The sequence below is a fragment of the Balaenoptera borealis genome (genome assembly GCF_965194805.1).
Source record: "Balaenoptera borealis genome assembly, chromosome: 11".
In the NCBI taxonomy this organism is placed as follows: Eukaryota; Metazoa; Chordata; class Mammalia; order Artiodactyla; family Balaenopteridae; genus Balaenoptera; species Balaenoptera borealis.
Window position 1 is genome coordinate 49,686,517 of NC_138868.1, and position 6,479 is coordinate 49,692,995.

Sequence of the window (6,479 nt, forward strand, 5' to 3'; positions counted from 1 at the left end):
ATTGGGCAAATGCACAAAGAGGGTGTGTGCAGCAATGTGTATCAGAGCTTTATTTATAATAGAAAAAAAAAAAAATCCCGGAGAAACCTAAATGACCATCAGCAGGGAATGGTTATATAAAGTTCTGCTTACACATATAATGGAATTATATGCATCCTTTCAAAACGCCAAAGTCTGAGATACACTGTTACAGAAAAAACGTTGGTTTTTATTTTTTTTTATTTTTTTTTTATTTTTGGCTGCGCTGGGTCTTCCTTGCTGCTTGAGGGCTTCTCGTTGCAGTGGCTTCTCTTGTTGTGGAGCACGGGCTCTAGGTGCACGGGCTTCAGTAGTTGCAGCACGTGGGCTCAGTAGTTGCGGCACACAGGCTTCAGTAGTTGTGGCGCACGGGCTTAGTTGCTCCGCGGCATGTGGGATCTTCCCAGACCAGGGCTCGAACCCGCGTGCCCTTGCATTGGCAGGCGGATTTTTAACCACTGCGCCACCAGGGAAGTCCCAGAAAAAAAGGTTTATAAAATCATACCTTTGTTTTAAAAAGGAAATTGCAAGAATAGAAAAAGACCGGAATAGACAAAATGTTAAAATATAGTGGTGTTCTCTGGCTAGTAGAATTAAGACTGATTTTTATCTTCAAGAAAAAAGACTTTTAAGCCAGAGCATAAGGTGGTCTCAGATATGTTTTTGAAGAGTACCATGGTTGCTACAAAGAATGTGTTATAGAGGGGCAGGAGAAGCAGAGAGGGAGAGGCTATTTCAGTAATCAGATAAGAAATGATGGTGTTTGCACTCTTAGGTCTAATTAGGAAGTAGGAACAATAGGATTCAATATTTATTAAACACATACAGTGTTTCAGGCCCTGCTCTAGGCACTGAAGATATAGCATTGAATAAAGCAGATAAAATCCTGGTCCTGTTCATTGAGGCAGGATGGTGAACAGTGCAGTGCTGGAGCTGGTTCATGTTGGCCCACGAGGGCTCATTGTCAAATTTTCAGGAATTTTTAATTTATTTTTGGCCGTGCCACACAGCTTGTGGGATTTTAGTTCCCCGTCCAGGGATTGAACCCAGGCCCTCTGCAGTGAGAGCTCGGAGTTCTAATCACTGGACCACCAGGGAATTCCCAAAATTTGCAGGAATTTTGACAACTGATTGTTGAAAACTCAGCCATTATTTAAAAATTAAATTATGTAAATTTAAAATTAAATTCATTTTATTAAAATCAAATAGAATAAATACTCAAAACTCATGCCTTCCTGATTATTTTACTGCATTTTACTATTACCTGTGCTCTTGGGCTTATTTATATGTGTCCTATCTGCAAGGTGGAAATACCATATAGTAAGTAGTATGTTACTGTGCATTTCTTCTCAACTCCATGAGAAGATGCAGCTTGAAGATGCTTGTTGGTAGCTTTTTGGTCTCGTTGGTAGCTTGAAGATGGCCGTGATAGGAGTATTTACACCACAGAAACTAATGAATGCTACACATCAGGGCTTTTTCCCTTCTGGAAAGCTGGCTGTTAAATATGCACCAGCACACCCCTTGATAGGGTAAAGAGCACACCCCAGGGAGTCAGGCAGCCGGAACTTAATCATGGCTCTACCGCTTGCTAATAATGGGCTTTGGCTGAGACACCAAACGTCGGTTTCCCCATTTGTAACATGGGACTAATAATACAGTATATATTTTATTAAATCATACCAATAATATGATTTAATAAAATAATCCATGTTAAGTGTTTAGCACAATGCCAGGCACGTACATGTGCCCAATAGATATGAGCAAATTATTATTATAATTATTTATTCATAGGGAAGCAAGAATAGACTATGCAGGAAGGCCCATTAGAAACAGAGCAAGAGAAAATCCTGGAGGAGTTGGCTGGGAGCAGCAAGCACTTTTTGGTACCTGGAGCTGCATCCCAATTCTTCTAAGCCCAGGGCAAGGGAGAATCCAGTCTCTGCTCCCTGGAGTACACAGCCACAGGCAGCAGGCCCAGCACAGGCAGCACTCAGTGGGCCCAGGACAAGTAACTGAGGTCAGAGAACTCAGATGACAGCAGGGCAGGCTGTACACAGCCATTCCAAGGGACAGTGGGTCAGTGTCCAGCTTAAATGTGGTCCCTGGCAATGCAGGGGAAAGCTCTGTCCATGAAGATGTTTGCAGGCCCATATTCAGACTGCCTCAGGGGGAAGCCAGAAAGCTGCCTGTTATGAGGATTGGGAAGACTACATGGAAAACGGGACGGTTGTATATTTCTGGGCTTGAATTCCCCAAGAAATCAAGCAAGAGACTGAGATCCCCGCACCCGCTCTGGGCAGCAGAGGTTTGCAGAGGGAGAGGATGTGGCACTAAGGCCCCACAGCCAGGCTGAGAAGAGCGAAGGAGGAAGGCTGTAGGGAGCCAGTTTCTGGGAGGAAAAGCTCCGGGGCTGTAGCCTCTGGTCGAAGGGTGGAAACGCACTGATCCCTTCGGCCTCCAGGGGGCGCTCAGGCCCAAGTATGGGCAAGCGCTTTGTCCTGAGCCGAAGCCAGAGCGCTGGGAAAGACTCAGGACAAGCAGAAACAGCCCTCTCAAGTGAGGAGAAGAGAAGCAAGGCCAGCCCTTTCTTGGGCCCCCTGAGAACAGTTGCCTTGTGCCCTGTTACCAGCACCAGAATGGCCAACATATCCACAGCCTGGGTTCTCAAATGGCCTCTCAGCCCCTGCTCAGAATATGAGCTCCAACCTGAGCTGCCTGCCATGTAGAAGACTCTGCTAGTCTAGTCCCTGAGAGGCTGGGGGGATGGGAGTGGGCGGGAGGAAGGAGGAAGGCTTCCAATTATGGCATCTAAGCCACCTTAGGGTAGGCAAGCAAATTAGGAAACAACAGTGGAAGAGTGCCACAAATCACTCTTCTGCGATAGGTAGATAGGGGTGCTATGAAGGGGACCAGAGCTGTGTGGGAAAGAAGAGGCTGAGCTGAAAAACCGCCATCCAGTATATGTGCTGTCTCCCCTCAAAGAGCCCTGCTAGGGCACAGGGAGGCTGCTTCCTGGACCAGCAGGCCTGTGCGGGGCCCTGCCAGTACAACTCTTGAAGACCTTCACTGTGGGTTTTCTGAGGGGTGCTCGTGACTCGGTGTGAACGCTTCCATCTCCCCAGGCAGGCTCAGTGAAATCTGCAGGACACGCAGACACAGTTCTGGAGCTACAGACAGCTGTTGAGGGGTTTGCTGATGAAAGGTTCACTGGGTGCTCAAGGAGGGAGAATCCCAGGAAGGTTATATTAAGGTTTTCGAGGCTGAAGAACAGGAGAGGGGGAGTCTGGGAGTAGCAGCCCCCAGTGCCCAGTGCCCAGCAGCTGGGGGGAAGCAGGTGCAGTCAGAGATGCCCTGAAGTGGGAGAAGGTGGGTGTCAGGTATCTGTTGAGGGAGCCGAGGCACTGTCCATGCTACCAAGGGCCTGGGGAGTCCAGCTTTGTTCACTAACCCAAGGGGAGCAATGCTGTTAACGTGGCTGTCTTCACTGTAAGTCAGGAGAGGATGTTGATCCTTTTGGCAGAGGCATGATGACACGCTGTTCCAGAGGTCCCAGAAATCTCTGTCTTCCTGTTAGGAGGAATCTTCGCAGAGTAGATAAGGGAAGTGAGACCTTTGCTAAGGTTATATATGTCAAGGGCATCTGAGAGGGATCAGGGCTCCTTCAGGCTGGACTGGGGAACAGGGATCCTGGAACCTCAGCCTGGCCCAGAGCTGACTCTGCCCATATTTGTCTCCTGCAACTACATCTCAGATAGAAATGGGGCAGACTTTGGGAGTAGCCCCAGTGAGTGCCGAAGATAGCAGGTACCAGAGATAGGAGGGCTAAGAGGAGGAGAGGGATGTAGGGCAGGGACACTGGAGAGAGAAACAAAACCATAAGATGAAGGTCAGTGCCAAGGAGACCTGTGACCCTTAGATGGCAACATGCCTCCAAAATAACACACCCCCAATCCTGATATTCTCCTTACCCCAGAAGGAGGAAAATTGTTAGCAATTTGGCTGCAACGTTAGTAACACTATTCAGTACTTGAAATTAATTTTTTTCATTCAACAAATATTTATTGAGCATCTATTACGGGCATACTTGTTTATTGCACTTTATTGCACTTCACAGATGTGGCATTGTTTTTACAAATTGAATGTTTGTGGCAACCCTATGTTGAGCAAGTCTGTTGGCACATTTTTTCCAACAGCATTTGCTCAGTTCATGTCACTGTGTCGCATTCTGGTAATTCTTGAAATATTTCAAACTTTTTCATTATTATTATTATTAATTTTTTTTTAAGTGAATTGCATTTATTTATTTATTTATTTATTTATTTATTTTTTGGGGCTGTGTTGGGTCTTCGTTGCTGTGCGAGGGCTTTCTCTAGTTGCGGCGAGCGGGGGCCACTCTTCATCGCGGTGCGCAGGCCTCTCACTCTCGCGGCCTCTCTTGTTGCGGAGCACAAGCTCCAGACACGCAGGCTCAGTAGTTGTGGCTCACGGGCTTAGTTGCTCCGTGGCATGTGGGATCTTCCCGGACCAGGGCTTGAACCCGTGTCCCCTGCATTGGCAGGCAGATTCTCAACTACTGCACCACCAGGGAAGCCGTATTATTATATTTGTTATGGTGATCTGTGATGTTACTGTTGTAAAAAGTTTATAACTCCCTGAAGGCTTGGACGATGGTTAGGATTTTTAGCAATAAAGTATTTTTAAGTTAAGCTATGTACATTTTTTTTAGACCTAATGCTATTACATACTTAATAAATTACAGTATAGTGTAAACATAACTTTTTAAATTTATTTATTTATTTATTTATTTTACTTTTGGCTGAGTTGGGTGTTTTTTGCTGCATGTGGGCTTTCTCTAGTTGCGGCGAGCTGGGGCTACTCTTCGTTGCGGTGGGCGTGCTTCTCATTGTGGTGGCTTCTCTTGTTGCGGAGCACGGGCTCTAGGCATGTGGGCTTCAGTAGTTGTGGCACGAGGGCTCAGTAGTTGTGGCTCGCAGGCTCTGGAGTGCAGGCTCAGTAGTTGTGGCTCGCAGGCTCTAGAGCGCAGGCTCAGTATTTGTGGCGCATGGGCTTAGTTGCTCCACGGCATGTGGGATCTTCCCAGAGCAGAGATTGAACCCGTGTCTCCTGCATTGGCAGGCAGATTCTTAACCACTGCGCCACCAGGGAAGTCCCATATAAACAAAACTTTTATATGCACTGGGAAACCAAAAAATTTGTGTGACTCACTTTATTGCAATATTCACTTTATTGCAAGGGTCTGGAACAAACTTGTGATATCTCTGAGGTATGCCTGTACATGCCAGGTACTAGGTGGAGAAAATGTAATGGTACAGGGACTGCCCTGGTGGCCCAGTGGTTAAGACTCTGCCCTTCTGATGCAAGTGGCAGAGGTTCGATCCCTGGTTGGGGAACTAAGATCCCACATGCTGCGTGGTGTGGCAAAAAACCAAAAACATTAAAAAAAAATGTAATGGTACATAAAACAGGCAAATCAAAACAAGCAAAGAAACAAAGCACAAGCATGCAGAAGCAGAAGCAAAAGCGTAAGCAGACAGACAAAATAATTTCAAGTTTTATTAAGTAACAAAGGAAACAAGTGAGAGTCTGAAATAGCTAGATGGGGTGGTCAAGAAAGGCTTCATTGAGAGGATAACATTTAAGCAAGAATCAGCTGTAAATATTGTGAAACCCCAGTACAGTTCTATTTATTCTGTGATAGGTAAACAAAACACTTTCCCCTTAAGGTGGAAACTATGGAGAAAGTCTAATTACTAGTAGGTCTCTCTGGAAGAGAGACACCTCTTCCTGCACCATTACTGTCAGCCCTTCTCTCCCAGGTGATTTTTGCAAAGCTCTTTGTCAATGGGGGTGGGGGCTAGGGTGGAACTTGGACTTTTGGCAACAGTGAAATATTATTGACCCATCAAGGGCAAAGCTAAAGAGGCTTGGGAATGCCCCCAAAAGGCCCCTGATGGAGCTTGGAAGAAGCTGTTCTCTGAGTAGTTCTAAGTGTGTTTGCATATGTGTGTGGTTACTAAGTATATGTAAGTGTCAGTGTCATTAGGGGTCTCAGAGCTGGGCATGGCACAGTACACAAAAATGTTACTTTCCTCTTCTCACCTCCTGCATTGTTGAGGTAAATCCAACCACAGAAAGGTGGTCCTCAATCAATCTACCCCCTTCCCCGACCTTACGGGCACTCAGACCCATCACCAAGGTGAAGAGAGTCACAGTTGAACATCAGTGGGCTGGGCTAGTCACTGCTCAAAAGTCACTGAAGGGGGATGGGCCCTCCTGCTGGGAAGAGTTAGTCTTGGACTCAGATTTCTGTCCAGACCCTGACCTTATTTGCACTGATGTAATCACCCAATATTGGCATAGCCCTGAGAGATCTCATTCCCAGCAGGCTTGGAGGTGGGGTGGTGCTGCTGCCATGCCTATATAGGGGTTCAGCCAGG